This window comes from Phyllobates terribilis, unplaced genomic scaffold (genome assembly GCF_046119375.1).
Source record: "Phyllobates terribilis strain yellow unplaced genomic scaffold, ASM4611937v1 Scaffold_2__4_contigs__length_985480577, whole genome shotgun sequence".
NCBI lineage: Eukaryota > Metazoa > Chordata > Amphibia > Anura > Dendrobatidae > Phyllobates > Phyllobates terribilis.
Genome location: NW_027362762.1, coordinates 931,538,752 through 931,562,167, shown reverse-complemented (window position 1 = coordinate 931,562,167; position 23,416 = coordinate 931,538,752). Strand labels below are relative to the sequence as shown.

The window sequence follows — 23,416 nt, the reverse complement described above, 5'->3', positions numbered from 1 at the left end:
TGCTTGAGTCTCCAAAAAGACTAATTATTGGGCACTGGATGCAGAATCAGCAAAATCACATGACCCAAAAAGTGTGAATGGAATGGTAGGTACATGCGTAACAACCTATTCATGGGTCTATGGGAGTGGTAACGTGCATGTGTAACTACTGCTTCAATAGAATGTATATGGAGTGGTGTTCGCGCATGCGCACTACTGCTCCATTCACACAGGGGACTTTGGAATCCGTACATAACTAGCGGGGCTTCCATAAAACTTGTATGGGTCTATGGGAATGGTAGTATGTATGCGTAAGACATTGAATGATGCAAAGGTCGTGCATGTGCACTACCACTAAATTCACCCAAGGGACTTTGGAAACCTTGTTCTCATGATTGGTGGGGCTTTCAAAAATACTTATATGGGTCTACAGGAGTGCTAGCATACATGCATATCCTCTTGCTCTAATAGACAGTCAGTGATGCAGTGGTGGCGCATGCACACTACTACTCCATTGGCACAAGGGACTTTGGAAACCCTGTAATCATGATTGGTCGGGCTTCCTTAACATTTCTATGAGTCTACGGGAGTGGTAGTGCGCTTAATTAACTGCTGCTCAAATAGACAGTATATGGAAAGCTGGCTGCGCATGCACATGACCACTGCATTCACACAAGAGATTTTAGAAATTCTGTACTCATAATTAGTGGAGCTTCCATAAAACTTTTATGGGTCTATAGGAATGGTAATACGCATGTGTAACCTCTTTCTTCAATGGTTGCACACTACCACTCCATTCATGCAATAGACTTTGGGAATCCTGTACTCATGATTGGTGAGGCTTTCATAAAACTTCTACTGGTCTACGTGAGTTGTAGTATGCATTCATAACCACCTCTCTAATAGACAGTTAATGATGCAGTGGTGGTGAATGTGCACTACCACTCCATTCACATAATGTACTTCCAGAAAACTTCTATGAGTCTACAGAACTGGTAGTGCGCATGAGTAACTTCTGCTCAAATAGATAGTATATGGGGTGTTAGTCGCGCATGCGCATGACCACTCCATTCACATAAGGTACTTCCATAAAACTTCTATAAGTCTACGGGAGTGGGAGTGCGCATGAGTAACTACTGCTCAAATAGATAGCATATACACTGTGTTCCAAATTATTATGCAAATAATATTTTCTCAGATTTTCCCAAATTACCTATATGAATTGCAGTCATTGTAATTTTCCAGTCAAATAACTATTAGAGTACAATTGAAAGGTTTTTGTACAAACTGCCTATGATAACAGTATATTTTAAAAAAAAAATAAAAAACTCAAAGTGCACTCAAAATGCATGTTCCAAATTATTATGCACAGCAGAGTTTTCAACCTTTTCATTTTAATAAAGAACAAAAAAATTGTCATTTTTGAAATTATAAGCATTAGCAGGTTATTACAAACTGAAATCAAACAGTTTTCAACTCAAAACTTTATTCTAGGTGATGTTACATTTGCACATAGGACCCCTTGTTCGAAAGGAGCTTCTGAACTCTCTCGTCCATTGAATTTGTCAGGTTTTGGATGGTTTCTGCTTTAATTGTTTTGCATGAGGACAGAATACCCTCCCAGAGCTGTTGCTTAGATGTGAACTGCCTCCCGCCATCGTAGACACTCCTTTTGCTGATGCTCCAGAGGTTCTCAATGGGGTTGAGGTCAGGGGAGCATGGGGGCCACACCATAAGTTTGTCCCCTTTTATGCCCATAGCAGCCAGAGATGCAGATGTGTTATGTGCAGCATGAGACGGGGCATTATCATGCATGAAATGATCTTGATGGTCCAGATGGATGGAGTGGAGGATGGCTGGTTGATGGACACCCCACGCAAACACGGCTATGGCGCTAACAAGGAGGAGGTGGAGTAATGTTTTGGGCTGGAATCATGGGGAGAGAGATTGTCGGCCCTTTTAGGATCCCTGAAGGGGTAAAGATGAACTCCATAATGTATGTTGAGTTTCTCAAACAGCACTTCCTTCCATGGTTCAAGAAGAAGAACTGTGTATTCCGCAGCAAGATCATTTCATGCATGATAATGCACCATCTCATGCTGCACATAACACATCTGCATCTCTGGCTGCTATGGGCATAAAAGGGGACAAACTTATGGTGTGGCCCCCATGCTCCCCTGATCTCAACCCCATTGAGAACCTCTGGAGCATCATCAAAAGGAGTGTCTATGATGGCGGGAGGCAATTCACATCTAAGCAACAGCTCTGGGAGGGTATTCTGTCCTCATGCAAAACAATTGAAGCAGAAACCATCCAAAACCTGACAAAATCAATGGACGAGAGAGTTCAGAAGCTCCTTTCGAACAAGGGGTCCTATGTGCAAATGTAACATCACCTAGAATAAAGTTTTGAGTTGAAAACTGTTTGATTTCAGTTTGTAATAACCTGCTAATGATTATAATTTCAAAAATGACCATTTTTTTGTTCTTTATTAAAATGAAAAGGTTGAAAACTCTGCTGTGCATAATAATTTGGAACATGCATTTTGAGTGCAGTTTGAGTTTTTTATTTTTTTAAAAATATACTGTTATCATAGGCAGTTTATACAAAAACCTTTCAATTGTACTCTAATAGTTATTTGACTGGAAAATTACAATGACTGCAATTCATATAGGTAATTTGGGAAAATCTGAGAAAATATTATTTGCATAATAATTTGGAACACAGTGTATAAGCACAACCACTCCATTCACATAAGGGATTTTGGAACCCCCATATTCATGGCTTTCCTAAAACTTCTATAGGTCTACTGTAAAGGTAGCATGCATATGTAACCTCCGCTCTAGTAGACAGTGAATGATGCAATGTTCACTCATGCGCACTACTACTCCATTCACCCAAGAGTCTTTGGAAACCCTGTACTTATGATTGGTGGGGCTTCCATAAAATTTCTATTGGTCTACGTGAGTGGTAGTGTGCATGAGTAACTGCTGCTCAAGTGGACAATATATGGAGTGCCGGTGGCGCATGCGCACAACGACTCCATTCACATAAGAGACTTTGGAACCCCCATATTAGTGATTGGTGGAGATTCCATAAAACTTCTTTGAGTCTATTGGAGTGGTAGTGCGCATGTGTAACCTCTGCTCTAATAGAAAGTGGATGATGCAGTGGTCGTGCACTCCACTCACGCAAGGGACTTTGGAAACCCACCTACTTATAATTAGTGTGGCTTCCATAAAACTTCTGAGTCTACAGGAGTTGTAGGGCACTGATGACCTGCCACTCCAAAGGACAGTTTATGGAGTGCCGGTCGCGCATGCGCACTACCACTCCGTTCACACAAGAGACTCTGGAAATGTTGTACTTATGATTGGTGGGGCTTCTATTGGTCTACGGGAGTGATAGTATGCCTGCGTATCCGCCACTCCAATAGACAGTCAATGACAGAGCTTTTGCACATGCGCACTACCACTCCATTCACATAAGGGACTTTAGAAACCCTGTACTCATAATGTGTGGGGTTTCCAGTTGTCGGACTCAGATAGATAGTATATTTATAACCTATCCTGAGAATGCAATTTTTTTTAGGGCCTCTGAGGTTTTTTCAAACATGACAATAGTGCCAGGTCCCCTGTAGCTTGATTTAACTCAGCAGTACCATAAGTATTTAAAAATAATAGAGAAAACCAAGCGACTGCCAGACCTTTTGGGGCATTTTATCTTCTCAAAAGACATACAACCCACCTGATCCACCACAAAAGTATGTCCATGTGTGCATACAGATGTTCCTACCAATTTGTTGCTCACTCTTGATGCCATTTTTCTTAATTAAATGCTTGTAATTTTTGCTAAAAATCATTTTTGGGATTGGGTTTCATTAAAAATCTTGCACCGATTGCCTTCTATAGCCTCTGTGTTGCACTGTCTGTTGCTGGCTGCAGAGTGAGTTAACTGAGAATCTCTCAGTGAGCTCATTCTAATGATCCAGTGGGAGTTTCTAACTCTTTTTCTGTGCTTCTGACCACAGACCACATTAATGCATAGGAAAAAAGAGTCTGTAAAAGCAAAACAGTGCAACATTTTTAAAGAAACTGAAATGCAAAAATGATTTTTAGTCTCAAATACCTGCATTTCACAAAAAAAAAATTGCATCCGGAGTTGGACAACCCCTTTAAGGCATTGGCTGCCACGTAACAATACCGAGGAGATGTCTGGTCACCTGCCCCTTTAACAGCTGATAAAACAACATTTCTGTTCAGCTTCACTGGCTGCTAATATCTCATTCCTGTCTTCCACACTGTAAGGAAAGTCTGTTTCCAGCACAGATAATAAATATCTCGAGAAGAGACATTCCTATTTCCTTCCTCCTGATTTAGTACAATTTGTGGACCGTCAGTCCCTCTGTTTCACTATACCATAAAATATGAGTATAAAACTCTTCATCATGATCACTACTCAACAAATCTCTAATAAAACCCCCTGTAAGTCACTCCATGAGGAAATGAAGCAGCAAGAGATGATATTTTTTTCCTAACAATCTATGAAAACTACAAAAGAGTCGTGAAAATGTTAATAGAAGCAGAAGAGGTCTGTATGTTGACCTTCATGGAGAAAGTGACCCAGATAAATTTATAATTAGATTAACTAGGGCTAGGTAGAAGTTCATGGAGTGAAGACAGCAGCAGAAAGTGTGCAGATTTTGTGGGAGACAGTGACTACATTTGCTGGGTTCAGACCATATGTAAGCAGTGTCCGATCATGAGAATTATAAAAGCAGCAGAAGAGGAATATATTGTGGGAGGCAGTGACTTGGACACATTTGTAATTACACTATCACATTTATCAAAGACTGGGAAATATATAAAAGTGACAGTATTATATCATGACAATTGTGACACAGCAGTAGAAGAGTGTTCTGTTCTTGTCAGAGGCAGTGACTTATCCACTTATAAGATTAAGCAAAACACTTGCATGGTTACAATAACAAGGATTAGTCGTTTGTATTTGACAGGGACAGTGTCATGATATTACGGGAAGGGTGGGCAGCAGCAGAAGGTTATGCTGATTTTGTGAGAGGCCGTGACCATATATGACTATATTAGTGAAGGCATCGAGTAAAAGGCAAAGTGTCATTAACTCCTGTATTCAATCAGGTCATAGGAATGATGAAAGCAGCAGAAGAGGTATAGATGCTGACTTTCAGGGAGGAAGTGACTTGGGCACATTTGGGATTAAATTATGAAGAAAAAAGAAGTATATAATAGTAGCAGGACTGAATGTGACCGGAACAGTGGGTAGCCAACCAAATCATGGGAATGATGACTGCAGAAGAGGAGTATGTTGATCTTTTTGGATGCAGTGACCTGAGCACTGTATGATTAAGTTAGCAAGCACCAGGTAGTATGTAACACTAGCATGGCTCAATGTGACAGGAGCATTGGGTAGCCAACCAAATCACCAGGTAAATTAGCAAGCACCAGGCTGCATATGACCTGGGAACAGTCATGATGTGTTAACATCATAAAAGTGTCAATATTAGATCATAGCAATTATAACACAGCAGCAGAAGAGTGTTCTGCTCTTATCAGAGGCAGTGACCTTCCCACTCGCCTGATTAATCGAAACACTGTCAATGGTTACAATAACAAGGATTAGAAGACAAAAACAGACTAGACATTTTCATTTGACAGGGGCAGCGTTACATAGTTACATAGTTTGTAAAGCCAAATAAAGACTTGCGTCCATCAAGTTCGACCTGTTAGTTCTGTAATTGCTAAAGTTGATCCAGAGGAGGGCAAAAACCCCAAATGATTTAGCCAATCTTCACCTGAGGAAAAATTCCCTCCCGACTCTGAAACCAGCAGTCAGAATAAATCCCTGTATCAACCTACTATTTTATTTTATTTTTAAGTATATGCTGAAATCTGCCTGGTATCTAGAAATGCATCCAGTCCCCGCTTGAACTGGTGTAGTGAATCCGACATTACCGTCTCCTCACTCAGTGAATTCCATATTCTCACTGCTCTTACCGTAAAGAACCCCTTCCTATGCTGGTGCTGAAACCTTTTCTCTTCCAGTCTTAGTGAATGCCCTCTTGTTACCGTAATATCCCTCCTTTTGAACAAATCCCGGGCAAGATCTCTATACTGTCCCCTAACATATTTGTACACATTATGTCCCCCCTCAACCTTCTCTTTTCCAGGCTGAATAGTCCTAGTTTTGCCAACCTCTCTGGGTATTGCAGTCCCTCCATTCCCTTTATTAATTTTGTTGCCCTCCTTTGTACCTTTTCAAGCTCATTTATATCCTTTCTATATATTGGGGCCCATAACTGAGCACAGTATTCCAAGTGTGGTCTGACCAGTGCTTTGTACAGTGGAAGAACAATGTTCTCATCCTTTGCAGCTATACCTCTTCTGATACATCCCATTACCCTGTTTGCCCTTACAGCAGCGGCCTGACTTTGGGCACTCCAATTTAGTTTGCTATCAATCAAGATGCCCAAGTCCTTCTCCATCTCTGAATTCCCCAATGATTTCCCATTCAGTGAGTACTGGTGACTTCCATTTTTCCTTCCCATATGTATGACCTTACATTTCTCCTCGTTAAACCTCATTTGCCATTTAATGCTCCACCTACCCAGCTTATCCAAATCCCTCTGTAGGTCTTCACTATCCTCTTTTGTATTAATTGTTTTACATAACTTTGTGTCATCTGCAAATATTGATATTTTACTATTTATCCCGTTGACTATGTCATTAATAAAGATATTAAATAACATTGGGCCTAGTACAGACCCCTGTGGTACCCCACTAGTGACGCTTACCCAATCTGAGTATATTCCATTTATAACCACCCTCTGCCTTCTATCCTTTAGCCAGTTAGCTACCCACTTGCAGACATTTTCCCCCAGCCCCATCATTCTCATTTTGTATACCAACCTATTATGTGGCACGCTATCGAACGCTTTTGAGAAGTCGAGATACACGACATCCACTGGTTCCCCCTGATCTACTCGAGAGCTAACCTCCTCGTAGAAGTCAATCAGGTTTGTTTGGCAGGAGCGATTCCTCATGAATCCATGTTGGTTCGGGGTTAATAGATTATTAGCGTCAAGATGCTCCATGATTGCCTCATTAATAAAGCCTTCAAAAATTTTGCCCACAACGGACGTCAGACTCACCGGCCGATAGTTTCCGGCGTCACTTTTCGCTCCCTTTTTGAATATTGGCACTACATTCGCCTGTCGCCAATCAAGTGGTACAGACCCAGTCTCAACAGAGTCCTTAAATATAAGATATAACGGTCTGTCTATCACATTACTTAGTTCCCTTAGTACCCGTGGGTGTATGCCATCAGGTCCTGGTGATTTGGTTATTTTAATGTTACTGAGGCGTTTCTGTACCCCAGCTTGGGTTAGATTTGTCATACTTAGTGGAGGATTAAGTTTGTCACTTCTCATTTCTCCTGTTAGTTCGATTTCCTTTGTGAAAGTTGTCGAAAAAAAATATTCAATAGATTAGCTTTATCCTCATCTTTCTCTATGATTTTGCCTTCCTCACTTTTTATCGCTCCAATATTATCCGATTTAATCCTTTTACTATTTATATTCGTAAAGAACAGTTTGGGATTTGATCTACTTTCCCTAGCAATACGTCTCTCTGTTTCCTCCTTCGCTATTTTTATTTGTTTTTTGCAGGTTCTCGTTTTTTCCTTGTAACACATTAGTGCCTCCTTACTGTTCTCCTGTTTTAATCTCTTGAATGCCTCTTTTTTGCTATTTAACGCCCCTTTTACGTTCTTATTCAACCATATTGGTTTCCTCTTATTTCTGGCCCTTTTATTCCCATACGGTATATACCTCTCGCACTGAGTATTCAGAATTCTTTTGAAGGTTTCCCATTTACTATTCGTATTTCCTTGATTAAGAACTTTGTCCCAGTCTATAAGTTGAAGGTTTTCTTTCAGCTGATCAAACTTCGCCCTCCTAAAGTTTAATGTTTTAGTTGTTCCCTTATTGATAACCCTACTGAAGGGCATTTTGATTTCATCATGTTATGGGAAGGGTGAACAGCAGCAGAAGGTTATGCCGATTTTGTGAAAAACAGTGACCTTTGATTTTATTAGTAAAGGCATAGCTGCGTGTACAAGGCCCAATATCATGAACTTCTGTATCCAATCAGATCATAGGAATGATGAAAGCAGCAGAACAGGTATACATGTGATTTTTCAGCGGTCAGTGACTTGGGAACATTGGAAATAATGACACCAGCAGAAGCAGAGGACTATGATAATCTTGTAAGAGGCAGTGACCTGTACATGCATCCGATTATGCTAGCAAGGGCAGGGCTGCATATAGCATGAAAAGAGTAACAGAATGAGTAGGCAACCAGATCATAGGAACAATGACAGCAGAGGAAGAGGAGTGTACTGATCAACTGGGAGGAAGTGACCTGGACATTTGTGTGATTTTATTACTAGTTAGAACTAGTCAAGGAAATTATACAAATTTGTAATGACAGAACAGGAATATTCTCATTGAATACTTTGTTCTGTACAAAGTTGAATGTGCTGACAACAAAATCACACAAAAATCATCAATGGAAATCAAATTTATTAACCAATGGAGGCCTGGATTTGGAGTCAACCCCAAAATTAAAGTGGAAAAACACACTACAGGCTGATCCAACTTTGATGTAATGTCCTTAAAACAAGTCACAATGAGTCACAGGCACGTGGAGGCCACACACAATACTGAATGACCTCCCTACAACGCCTGGGCATGCTCCTGATGAGGCTGAGTATTGTGTGTGGCCTCCACGTGCCTGTATGACCTCCCTACAACGCCTGGGCATGCTCCTGATGAGGCTGAGTATTGTGTGTGGCCTCCACGTGCCTGTATGACCTCCCTACAACGCCTGGGCATGCTCCTGATGAGGTTGCGGATGGTCTCCTGTGGGATCTCCTCCAAGACCTGGACTAAAGCATCCGCCAACTCCTGGACAGTCTGTGGTGCAACGTGACGTTGGTGGATGGAGCGAGACATGATGTCCCAGATATGCTCAATCGGATTCAGGTCTGGGGAACGGGTGGACCAGTCCATAGCTTCAATGCCTTCATCTTGGGTTGTAGAGTCCATCTCATGCTACCACGAGTGTGAAAGCACAATCAACATTCAAAAGTGACCAAAACATCAGCCATAAAGCATTGGTACTGAGATGTGGTCTGTGGTCCCCACCTGCAGAACCACTCCTTTATTGAGGGTGTCTTGATAATTGCCAATAATTTCCATCTATTGTCTATTCCATTTGCACAACAGCATGTGAAATTGATTGTCAATCAGTGCTGCTTCCTAAGTGGACAGTTTGATTTCACAGAAGTTTGATTTACTTGGAGTTATATTCTGTTGTTGTAAGTGTTCCCTTTATTTTTTTGAGCAGTGTATATAATATACATGTAAAGAAGAAGCCCCGGCAAATGGAAAATCTTACTAAGAGTGTAAAGCCTTCCAGACAACTACCATTCCTCTAATATAATGTACCGTATATTCCGGCGTATAAGACGACCTGGTGTATAAGACGACCCCCCTACTTTCCTGTTAAAATATCGAGTTTAGGATATATTCACCGTATAAGACTACCCCTTTTCCAACGCATACCAAACACCGGTAAAAATTAAAAAAAACAGATTTGAATTTAACATGGTCCTTTTTTAATTTAAATTCTTATGACATGCAGGTATATAGCAGGAAAACTGTCACTCATAAACATATTAAAATAGGGGGGACCCCACGTCATTTTTTGGGGGGGTCCCCCATTCTAATAGCTAGTAAAGTCTAGGTATTCAGCTGGGGGCTGATATTAGTAGTCTGGGAAGCTCCGTGGGTTTTACCCCCTTCCCAGACTTCAAACATCTGCCCCAGCCGTCTGCTTAACCTCCGCTAGAGACTATAATGATGGTGGATCCCACGCCAATTTTCTTTTTAAAAAATCCTTTATTTTAACACTAAATGACAATTGAGGGGTTAATAAAGATGCAGTCCCTAAATTATTAATTTTGTAATTAATTTTTCCCAAAAATGTTGACGTGGGGCTTCGCCATATTTTTGTGTCCAGCCAGGTACAGCAGGCAGGAACGGGCTGCACCCAACCACCAGCTGCCTATTTGTACCTGGCCGGACACAACAATATAGGGAAGCCCTTTTTTTTTAATTATTTCATGAAATAATTAAAAAAAAAAATACGTGGGGCTTCGCCCTATTTTTGTGTCCAGCCAAGTACAACTAGGCAGCTGGGGGCTGGAATCTGCAGCGCAGGGAGACCCAAGCTTTCTGGCCCCCCCCCGCTGCAAATTGCAGTCCGCAGCCACCCCGGAAAATGGCGCGTTCATAGAAGCGCCATCTTCTGGCGCTGTACCAAACTCATCCAGGGCCCTGGTGCGGTGGCTCACTGGGTAATAAAGGGGTTAGGGCCAGCTTGGCATTATCAGCTGGCCCTAAGCCCGAAATTCATGGGGTCACGCCAATATTAGACATGACCACAATGAATTTCTAGTAAAGTAATTAAAAAAAACACAACACCCAGAAAAAAGTCCTTTAATTGAAATAAACACACAATTTTTTATTGTTCTAAATTAAACCATACTTACCGTCACGCCCATTCCAGCTGAAGCCAACGATCTCCTGCAATAAAAGTAAAATAATAAAGCAACCTCATCCTTACCTCTCCATGGTTCCCAGGACCGGTCCAGCTCTGCTACATTCACATGACAGGCTGCATCGCAGCAGAACGCTGCCGTTCAGCTTGCCATGCGGCAGACACTGAGAAGCGCAGGCATGCTTGTGCTCCTCAGTGTCTGACTGTGACGGCATCCAGATGAGCCGAGATCATGTCCAATGAACTCGGCTCACCTCATGCACGTCACTGACAGCGTGGGAGAATTCTCCTGCTCCCCGCATGCGCAGTAGAAGTTTCCCACGCTGTCAGTGACGTACGTCCAGGAGGTGAGCTGAGTTCATTGTCGGCTCATCTGGATGCCGTCACAGTCAGACACTGAGGAGCGCAATCATGCCTGCTCTTCTCAGTGTCTGCGGGATGACAGGCTGGATGGCAGCGTTCTGCTGCGGTCCAGCCTGTCATCTCGATGTAGCAGAGCTGGAGCCGTCCTGGGAACCATGGAAAGGTAAGGATGAGGTTGCTTTATTATTTTATTTTTATTACAGGAGATCGTTGGCTTCAGCTGGAATGGGCGTGATGGTAAGTATGGTTTAATTTAGAACAATAAAGATTTGTGTCTTTATTTCAATTAAAGGACTTTATTCTGGGTGTTTGTGTTTTTTTTAACTTTGACTATGGGGTTAGTAATGGGGGTGTCTTGTAGACGTCTCTCCATTACTAACCTGGGCTTGATGTCAGCTGGCATTATAAGCTGACATCAACCCCAACCCTATTACCCCCTGCCACCGCACCAGGGCAGCGTGGAAGAGCGAGGCTAAGTGCCAGATTTGGCGCATCCTATGGATGCGCCATTTCTGGGGCGGCTGACGGCTGGTGTTTCTAGCCTGGGAGGGGGCCAATATTCATGGCACCCTTCCTGGGCTATTAATATCAGCCTCCAGCTGTCTGCCTAGCCTTTGCTAGCTATTAAAATAGGGGGGACCCCACGTCATTTTTTTGGGATCCCCCATTTTAATAGCTAGTAAAGGCTATGTATTCAGCTGGGGGCTGATATTAGTAGCCTGGGAAGCTCCGTGGGTATTACCCCCTTCCCGGGCTTCAAACATCTGCCCCAGCCGTCTGCTTAACCTCCGCTAGAGACTAAAATTAAGGGGAACCCCACGCCAATTTTTTTTTTAATAAATCCGTTATTTTAACACTAGATGACAAGTACAGTAACCAGCACTGTCACTGTACTTCATATATATGTGACTGACATGTTTCTATCTATCTAATCTATGTGTGAAGCTCTATTCTGTCTGTTATAAATTGTCGGGTACAGATGCTGAATTGCCGGCCGGCTTTTTTAAAGAGACGGTGCATGAAAACACTATTATTTGTTTTAATAAATCCTTTACACTAAATGACAAGTACAGTAAGCAATACTGTCACTGTACTTCATATATATGTGACTGACATGTTTCTATCTATCTAATCTATGTGTGATGCTCTATTCTTTCTATTCTAAATTGTCGGGTGCCGGCTTATGCCGCTGCTGAATTGCCGGCTTTTCATATATTGTCACAGAAGCGATGCGAACTTCCCTGCTCCGGACACAGCGCAGCGCTTCTGTGACAAGTGAAAGCTGTCGGCACAGAAGCCCTGCGCTGTGTCCGGAGCTGGGAATACGCAGCGATGTGTCAGTTTCAGCACAGAAGCGCTGACTGTCTGGACCTACCGCCGCCGTATTTTAACTCCCTCCACCTTATATTAACTCCGACATGGCAGGGATACGGCCACGGCAGCTTATTAACACCCCCAGAGTATCCCCGCATGTCAATTTCTGAAAGTTCAAAAGCATTACCGGCGTATAAGACGACCCCAGACAAGACAGAAGATTTTTCAGTCTTCAAAAGTCGTCTTATACGCCGGAATATACAGTAAATAAATGGAAGCAGCACACCATTTAGAAAAATAGAAATTAGTGATTTAATAGCCCATTGGGGCTCAGTGACGTTTTGGCAAAGAAATCAAACCAAAGAGGTCTATAAATTAAGTTATGTGTAATAATGAGAAGCGATACTAGGGAAAAGTTTTGAACACATGAAGGAAGAGAGGTGCAAAAAGCCATGGAAAGTCATGACAGCAGCTGAGATCTGTCAGCAATTAGAATGTGATTCTGCCACTTAGTGAAAAATAATATCAGCTGGTACAACTGATGGCCTATAAAAAGATGTCTCATTACCAAGGTGCCACACAAGAAACATCTCATGAAGGGTAAAACCAACGAGCTGTCTCAAGACCTTCACAACCTTATTGTTGCAAAACACACTGCTGGCATTGGTTACAGAAAAATTTCTAAACTACTGAAAGTTCCTGTGAACACTGCTGGGGCAATAATCCAGAAGTGGAAAGAAGATCATTTCACCATAAACCGGCAACAAACAGGTGCTCCCCGCAAGATTTCAGACAGAGGAGTGAAAAGAGTTATCAGAAGAGTTGTCCAAGTGCCAAGGATCATCTGTGGAGAGCTACAGAAAGAGCTGGAATCAGCAGGTATATTGTTTAAAAGAAAATAAGTAATGCACTCAACCTCTAAAACCTGTATGCACGCTCACCACGCAAGACTTCATTGCTGAACAAAAAGCATGTTCAAGCATATTTAAAGTTTTGCTCAACAACATTTAGACAAGCCTGTGAAATACTGAGAGAAAATAGTCTGGTAAGATGAGACCAAAATTGAACTCTTTGGATGCCATAATACACACCATGTTTGGAGACCAATAGGCACTACATATCACCCCAGAAACAGCATACCAACAGTGAAGTTTGGAGGTGGGAACATCATGGTGCGGACCTGTTTTTCAGCATACGGCACTGGCAAACTTCATGTTATTGAAAGAAGGATGAATGGACAAATGTACCGAGACATTCTTGATAAAAATCTGCTGCCATCTACCAGGATGATGAAGATGAAATGAGGGTGGACATTTCAGCAAGACAATGATCCCAAACACACAGTTGGGGAAACTCTCAAATGGTTTCAGAGAAAGAAAATAAAGCTGCTAGAATGGCCGAGCCGATCACCAGACCTGAATCCAAGAGAAAATGTATGGAAGGAACTAAAGCTCAGCGTTCATAGAAGGAGCCCACGGCACCTTCAGGAAGAGTTTTTGTGTGGAAGAATGGGCCAAAATCAGACCTGAGCAATGCATGCGACTAGTTTCTCCATACAGGACGCATCTTGAAGCTTTCATCTCCAACAAAGGCTTTTGTACAAAGTATTAAATCAAATTAAATTTCTCATTATTACACATAACTTAATTTATAGACATCTATGGTTTGATTTTTTTTGTGTGGATTGGATGGGTTGTTACCGACATCTGGTGAGAATTTCATGTTAATAGCACCTTTAGAAATATATTTATTTGGTGACGTGTTCAAAACTTATTTCATCTGCTATGTGTATATATATGTATTGTAAGGCAGCGCTACTTATTATCCTGGGGGATACTCGCTTCGCTGCGTCAAATCAATACACACCAGCCATATTTTCCGGTATTTCTCAACTCAGCAGTTTATTAACTCCATAAACTGCTGATCACTCAGTCCATCTTAGTGGCTCACCGACACACTGATAAAGTCCACGAGCCCAAGGGGCAGACCGGCCCACTTGGCTCTAATTACAGCCTTCCGCAAGGCAATACTAAACAATGTCCATGTAAATGTCCATAACACAAAAGCATTACCTTTTGCCGGCTTCAGCTGTAATAGTCCATTTCATACGCCACCACTGTGGCTTCACGGCTTACCACACGTGGTCTCCAGCCGTTACTCCCGTCCAAGGCTTACTGGCATATTAATCATCTCATATCCAGGCTTCACCCTCCAGGACGCTTGTGTGGCACTCCGAGGCTTACTGGCATCCCCCACACTCTCACACAGGGATCCAGGCTTCACCTCCACCGGAGTCCACCAGGCCACTCCAGGCCTCACACAAGCGGTGTTCCCCCACACACACACACAGGTAACAGCCTCGTGCCTGACACACGGTGCCCACACAGGAACTCCCAACACACAGGAACTCCTACACACCGGAACACACCCACACAGGAACACACAGGGTTTATATATACTGCAGCACACACACACCCGCAGATAGGACCTTAACTGTGTGCAAAAGGACCTGTGTGATGTCACGGTCATGTGACCAGTCAGTTAAAGGGGAAGGTACATGGTCATTCAAACTACACTGAACCATTAAAGGGATGTCTGCTACATCACAATATATATATATATATATATATGCATACAGTACAGACCAAAAGTTTGGACACACCTTCTCATTTAAAGATTTTTCTGTATTTTCTTGACTATGGAAATTGTACATTCACATTGAAGACATCAAAACTATGAATTAACACATGTGGAATTATATACTTAACAAAAAAGTGTGAAAATATGTCTTATATTCTGGGTTCTTCAAAGTAGCCACCTTTTGCTTTGATGACTGCTTTGCACACTCTTGGCATTCTCTTGATGAGCTTCAAGAGGTAGTCACCGGAAATGGTTTTCACCTCACAGGTGTGCCCTGTCAGGTTTAATAAGTGGGATTTCTTGCCTTATAAATGGGGTTGGGACCATCAGTTGTGTTGTGCAGAAGTCAGGTGGATACACAGCTGATAGTCCTACTGAATAGACTGTTAGAATTTGTATTATGGCAAGAAAAAAGCAGCTAAGTAAAGAAAAACAAGTGGCCATCATTACTTTAAGAAATGAAGGTCAGTCAGTCAGAAAAATTGGGCAAACTTTGAATGTGTCCCCAAGTGCAGTTGCAAAAACCATCAAGCGCTACAAAGAAACTGGCTCACATGAGGAAAGCCCAAGGAAAGGAAGACCAAGAGTCACCTCTGCTTCTGAGGATAAGTTTATCCGAGTCACCAGCCTCAGAAATCGCAGGTTAACAGCAGCTCAGATTAGAGACCAGGTCAATGCCACACAGAGTTCTAGCAGCAGACACATCTCTACAACAACTGTTAAGAGGAGACTTTGTGCAGAAGGCCTTCATGGTAAAATAGCTGCTAGGAAACCACTGCTAAGGACAGGCAACAAGCAGAAGAGACTTGTTTGGGCTAAAGAACACAAGGAATGGACATTAGACCAGTGGAAATCTGTGCTTTGGTCTAATGAGTCCAAATTTGAGATATTTGGTTCCAACCACGGTGTCTTTGTGCGACGCAGAAAAGGTGAACGGATGGACTCTACATGCCTGGTTCCCACCGTGAAGCATGGAGAAGGAGGTGTGATGGTGTAGGGGTGCTTTGCTGGTGACACTGTTGGGGATTTATTCAAAATTGAAGGCATACTGAACCAGCATGGCTACCACAGCATCTTGCAGCGGCATGCTATTCCATCCGGTTTGCATTTAGTTGGACCATCTTTTATTTTTCAACAGGACAGTGACCCCAAACACACCTCCAGGCTGTGTAAGGGCTATTTGACCAAGAGGGAGAGTGATAGGGTGCTACGCCAGATGACCTGGCCTCCACAGTCACCAGACCTGAACCCAATTGAGATGGTTTGGGGTGAGCTGGACCGCAGAGTGAAGGCAAAAGGGCCAACAAGTGCTAAGCATCTCTGGGAACTCCTTCAAAATTGTTGGAAGACCATTTCCGGTGACTACCTCTTGAAGCTCATCAAGAGAATGCCAAGAGTGTGCAAAGCAGTCATCAAAGCAAAAGGTGGCTATTTTGAAGAACCTAGAATATAAGACATATTTTCAGTTGTTTCACACTTTTTTGTTAAGTATATAATTCCACATGTGTTAATTCATAGTTTTGATGCCTTCAGTGTGAATGTACAATTTTCATAGTCAAGAAAATACAGAAAAATCTTTAAATGAGAAGGTGTGTCCAAACTTTTGGTCTGTACTGTATATACACACACTGCTCAAAAAAATAAAGGGACCACTCAAATAACACATCCTAGATCTGAATGAATGAAATATTCTCATTGAATACTTTGTTCTGCGCAAAGTTGAATGTGCTGACAACAAAATCACACAAAAATCATCAATGGAAATCACACTTATTAACCAATGGAGGCCTGGATTTGGAGTCACCCCCAAAATTAAAGTGTAAAAACACACTACAGGCTGATCCAACTTTGATGTAATGTCCTTAAAACAAGTCAAAATGAGGCTCAGTATTGTGTGTGGCCTCCACGTGCCTGTATGACCTCCCTACAACGCCTGGGCATGCTCCTGATGAGGTTGTGGATGGTCTCCTGTGGGATCTCCTCTCAGATCTGGACTAAAGCATTCGCCAACTCCTGGACAGTCTGTGGTGCAACGTGACGTTGGTGGATGGAGCGAGATATGATGTCCCAGATGTGCTCAATCGGATTCAGGTCTGGGGAACGGGCGAGCCAGTCCATAGCTTCAATGCCTTCATCTTGCAGGAACTGGTGACACACTCCAGCCACATGAGGTCTGGCATTGTCCTGCATTAGGAGGAACCCAGGGCCAACCGCACCAGCATATGGTCTCACAAGGGGTCTGAGGATCTCATCTCGGTACCTAATGGCAGTCAGGCTACCTCTGGCGAGCACATGGAGGGCTGTGTGGCCCTCGATAGAAATGTCACCCCACACCATTACTGAACCACTGCCAAACCGGTCATGCTGAAGGATGTTGCAGGCAGCAGATCGCTCTCCACGGCGTCTCCAGACTCTGTCACGTCAGTCACATGTGCTCAGTGTGAACCTGCTTTCATCTGTGAAGAGCACAGGGTGCCAGTGGCGACTTTGCCAATCCTGGTGTTCTGTGGCAAATGCCAAGCGTCCTTCACGGTGTTGGGTTGTGATCACAAATGTCGGCCCTCATACCACCCTCATGGAATCAGTTTCTAACCGTTTGTGCAGACACATGCACATTTGTGGCCTGCTGGAGGTCATTTTGCAGGACTCTGGCAGTGCTCCTCCTGTTCCTCCTTGCACAAAGGCGGAGGTAACGGTCCTGCTGCTGGGTTGTTGCCCTCCTACGGCCCCCTCCACGTCTCCTGGTGGACTGGCCTGTCTCCTGGTAGAGCCTCCAGCCTCTGGACACTACGCTGACGGACACAGCAAACCTTCTTGCCACAGCTCGCATTGATGTGCCATCCTGGATGAGCTGCAATACCTGAGCAACTTCTGTGGGTTGTAGAGTCCGTCTCATGCTACCACGAGTGTGAAAGCACAACCAACATTCAAAAGTGACCAAAACATCAGCCAGAAAGCATTGGTACTGAGATGTGGTCTGTGGTCCCCACCTGCAGAACTACTCCTTTATTGAGGGTGTCTTGATAATTGCCAATAATTTCCATCTATTGTCTATTCCATTTGCACAACAGCATGTGAAATTGATTGTCAATCAGTGTTGCTTCCTAAGTGGACAGTTTGATTTCACAGAAGTTTGATTTACTTGGAGTTTTATTCTGTTGTTTAAGTGTTCCCTTTATTTTTTGAGCAGTGTATATATATATATATATATATATATATATATATATACACATACACACACACACTGTTGTGCTCAAAAGTTTACATACCCCTGCAGAATTTTTCCTTCCTTGGCCTTGTTTCAGAGAATATGAATGATAACAAAGAAACTTTTTCTCCACTCGTGGTTATTAGTTGGGTGACGCCATTTATTGTCAAACTACTGTGTTTTCTCTTTTTAAATCTTAATGACAACCGAAAACATCCAAATGATCCTGATCAAATGTTCACATATCCTGGTGATTTTGGCCTAATAACATGCTCAGAATTTGACACAAATGGGTTTGAATGGCTACTAAAGGTAACATCCTCACCTGTAACCTGTTTGCTAGTAATCAGCGTGTGTGCATAAAAGCTGAGTGAGTTTCTGGGATCCAGACATACTCTTGCATCTTTCATCCAGCCACTGACGTTTCTGGATTGCGAGTCATGGGGAAAGCAAAAGAATTGTCAACGGATCTACGGGAAAAGGTAGTTGAACTGTATAACACAGGAAAGGGATACAAAAAGATATCCAAGGAATTGCTAATGCTAGTCAGCAGCATTCAAACTGTGATTAACAAATGGAAAATCAGGGGTTCTGTAAAAACCAAACCATGGTGTAGACTAACAAAAATTTCGGCAACAACTGTCAGGAAAATTGTTCAGGATGCAAAGAAAAACCCACAAATAACATCAGCTGAAATTCAGGACTCTTTGAAAACTATCAGTGTGGCTTTTTCAAGATGCACAATAAGGAGGCAAAAGAAAAATGGGCTGCATGGTTGTGTTGCAAGATGAAAGCCATTACTGCGCAAATGCCACAAAGTATCTCACCTACAATACACCAAACAGCACAGAGACAGGCCTCAAAAGTTCTGGTACAAGGTAATTTGGAGTGATGAGACCAAACTTGAACTTTTTGGCCACAACCATAAATGTTACATTTGGAGAGAGGTCAACAAGGTCTATGATGAAAGGAACACCATTCCTACAGTAAAGCCCGGAGGTGGATCGCTGATGTTTTGGGGATGTGTGAGCTACAAAGGCACAGGAAACTTGGTAAAAGTTGAAGGAAAGATGAATGCAGCACCTTATCAGCTAATACTGGAGGCAAATTTGCACTCATCAGCCCGGAAGATGCGCATGGGACTTTCTTGGACATTCCAACATGACAACGATCCAAAACACAAGGCCAAGTCGACCTGTTATTGGCTACAGCAGAACAAAGTGAAGGTTCTGGAGTGGTCATCTCAGTCTCCTGACCTCGATATCATTGAGCCACTCTGGGGAGATCTCAAGCGCGCAGTTCATGTTAGACAGCCCAGGAATTTACAGGAACTGGAGGCTTTTCGCCAAGAACAATGGGCAGCTTTACCATCTGAGAAAATAAAGAACCTCATCCACAACTACCACAAAAGACTTCAAGCTGTCATTGATGTTAGAGGGGGCAATACACGGTATTAAGAATGGGGTATGTGAACTTTTGATCAGGGTCATTTGGATGTTTTTGCTTGTCAATAAGATTTACAAAGAGAAAACACAGTAGTTTGACAATAAATGGCTTCACCCAACCAATAACCATGAGTGGAGAAAAAGTTTTTTGTCACCATTCATATTCTCTGAAACAAGGCCAAGAAAGGAAAAATTCTGCTGGGGTATGTAAACTTTTGAGCACAACTATATACATACACACACAGTGGGGGGGGAGTATTTAGTCAGCCACCAATTGTGCAAGTTCTCCCACTTAAAAAGATGAGAGAAGCCTATAATTGACATCATAGGTCGACCTCAACTATGAGAGACAAAATGAGAAAACAAATCCTGAAAATCACATTGCCTGATTTGGAAAGAATTTTTTTTCAAATTTTGGTGGAAAATAAGTATTTGGTCAATTACAAACAAGTAAGCTTTCTGGCTCTCACAGACCTGTAACTTCTTCTTTAAGAGGCTCCTCTGTCCTCCACTCATTACCTGTAGCACTGGCACCTGTTTGAACGTGTTATCAGTATAAAAGACACCTGTCCGCAACCTCAAACAGTCACACTCCAAACTCCACTATGGTGAAGACCAAAGAGCTGTCGAAGGACACCAGAAACAAAATTGTAGCCCTGCACCAGGCTGGGAAGACTGAATCTGCAATAGGCTAGCAGCTTGGTGTGAAGAAATCAACTGTGGGAGCAATAATTAGAAAAAGGAAAACATACAAGACCACTGATAGTCTCCCTTGATCTGGATCTCCACACAAGATTCCACCACGTGGGGTCTAAATGATCTCAAGAACGGTGAGCAAACATCCCAGAACCACACGGGGGGACCTAGTGAATGACCTGCAGCACAGACTACCACCAGTAACACACTACGCCGCCAGGGACTCAGATCCTGCAGTGCCAGACATGTCCCCCTGCTTAAGCCATTACATGTCCGGGCCCGTCTGAAGTTTGCTAGAGAGCATTTGGATGATCCAGAAGAGTATTGGGAGAATGTCATATGGTCAGATGAAACCAAAGTGGAACTGTTTGGTAGAAACACAACTTGTCGTGTTTGGAGGAGAAAGAATGCTGAGTTGCATCCAAAGAACACCATACCTACTGTGAAGCATGGGGGTGGCAACATCATGCTTTGGGGCTGTTTCTCTGCCAGGGGACCAGGACAACTGATCCGTACATGAAAGAATGAATGGGGCTGTGTATCGTAAGATTTTGAGTGCAAACCTCCTTCCATCAGCAAGGGCATTGAAGATGAAACGTGGCTGGGTCTTTCAGCATGATAATGATCCCAAGCACACAGCCAGGGCAATGAAGGAGTGGCATTGTAAGAAGCATTTCAAGGTCCTGGAGTGGTCTAGCCAATCTCCAGATCTAAACCCTATAGAAAACCTTTGGAGGGAGTTGAAAGTCCGCGTTGCCCAGCGACAGCCCCAAAACATCACTGCTCTAGAGGAGATCTGCATGGAGGAATGGGCCAACATACCAGCAACAGTGTGTGCCAACCTTGTGAAGACTTACAGAAAATGTTTGACCTCTGTCATTGCCAACAAAGGATATATAACAAAGTATTGGGATGAACTTTTGTAATTGACCAAATACTTATTTTCCACCAAAATTTGAAAAAAAAATTCTTTCCAAATCAGACAATGTAATTTTCAGGATTTGTTTTCTCATTTTGTCTCTCATAGTTGAGGTCTACCTATGATGTCAATTACAGGCCTCTCATCTTTTTAAGTGGGAGAACTTGCACAATTGGTGGCTGACTAAATACCCCCCCCCACTGTGTATATGTATATATATATATATATATATATATATATATATATATATATATTACATAAAATCAAAACTTTAATTCAAATCGATCATATGAGTGATGACAGTAGAAGACGAGTGTGCTGATTTTGTGAGAGACAGTGACCCGATTATGGAAATACATCCCAAAATTCTAGGTGAATGTGCAATGCCTAACGATAAAGCCCCTGCAGGTCTCCGTGTTGGTTGGACATAGGGATTAATTTACTTTTTTTCATACATAATATTAGAACTCTTTTTGTCATGCTGCGGGAGTCATTATAATCTGCTGATAATTCTTTCTGCCTGGTACAAGCTCCTGATTGACTTAATCAATCTGAGCAAAACAAGCCACCAAAGTAAAATTAAAACCTTTTTAGTACAAACTCAAAAATTAGATTGCTTAACCCGAACAGATCAGAACAAATCCCATCTCCGGCACAAGTTATGCGCGCATACACCTGCTCTTGTCTCCCAACATCTCCTCAATTATCTAACCAAGAATTCTTCAATTAACACTAATTTAAAGCAAACTGGAATATTAACGAGAGTTCACTGGTTTCTTAGGAACCAAAGCGAAGGAACAATGACATTTTTATAACCTGGATTTGTTCTGGTGCATTGCAATTAATGTGGATTTTCAAGAGGAAATGTTAAAAAAAAGGAAGGAGGGAATATCTAACATGATGTTTTACGGTCCTAATGGATGAGGGGGACGGCATTAGTCATCCACTTTAAATAAATGAGCAGTTTAACAAGTACATCCTCTATTTATAAGCATGGCTATAACAGGTCAAAAGGTTCTGTTTTATCTAAAAAGGTCAAAAATGTATTACGGATAGTTCTTCTTAACGATCCTTATGGTGTTCGGAGTTGTATTTTCCTTCTCCGAATCCCTTTCAAAGACTTTGAGTTAAAGGGAACCTGTAAATGTCCCTAGGATGTAGGCTGCGTGATATCGAGCAGGAAGAGCTGAGCAGATTGATATATAGTTTTGTTGTAAAAGTTTCAGTATAACTTGTATTTTATTGATTTAAATCCTGATATTCCTTAAGGCTTAGGAGTCCAGTGGGCGGTCCTACTCAGTGACTGACAGCTATCTGTGTGTGTAACTCCTCCCACCGGACTCATAAGCACAGAAAAAGCAGATATTTTAATGAATAAGTTATACTAAATTATACCCATCTGTTCTTGAGCCCCCCCAACTGCTGAGACCCTCACAGATTCCTGAGAACATTTGGGTTCAAACTACCCTTTGTGAATGCTTGTCCAACCATCTATCTTAGGCAGGGTGACCGTATTTCATGGTCTGCATACGGACCACAATGCACAGACGTTTCATGGGTCTGCCAACCTGAACTTACAACTTCATATACGGCTGTAAATTTGGGTCAAGAGACCCACAGTCAGTCCGGACATTGCGGCCCATATATGACTGTGAAATATGCTCGGCAAACCCGGCCAAAGAGACAGTGAATGGAGCAGCAGTCGCACATGCTCACTACTCCTCCATTAACACAGAGGATTGTGTCCCCCCTCTCCTGGGTCTTAAAATTGCATCTAGGACCGTGCTCACTTCTGCACCAGAAATTCTAGTCCGGTGGCACCTCTTCGGCCTACTAGGTCCCTGCCATGCCAAGCATACCAGCCAGAGGATTACTGGTGTAGAAGTGAACACAGCCTTGCTTTAACAGAGTACCAAATCGGTATCTGTGGTAGAACTCTGGTTTCCTGCGGTCACCACTAGAGGGAGCATAACAGCTTTCTGCATACTGGTTTTCTATTGAGTGCAATGTATAAAGAGTACACAGTAGGCTTCAAATTATATATATAATATATTATACATATTATTGTTTATCACAATGGATAATTAGGGAATTTGGAACTCTGACCCCCTATAAAGATATAGCAATAAATATTTAATTAATAAAGTATTCAGGGAGTATTGATAGTAAAAAATGCAAGATAGAAATTGACTTT

The 23,416-nt window shown here is 42.4% G+C and overlaps 1 protein-coding gene across 4 annotated transcripts in view; it reads right to left on the bottom strand.

Moving 5' to 3' along the window:
- Nucleotides 1-23,416, bottom strand: part of GRIK1 (glutamate ionotropic receptor kainate type subunit 1) — a 481,071-nt gene that overhangs the window by 42,211 nt on the left and 415,444 nt on the right. The gene's annotated exons all lie outside the window — the stretch shown is intronic.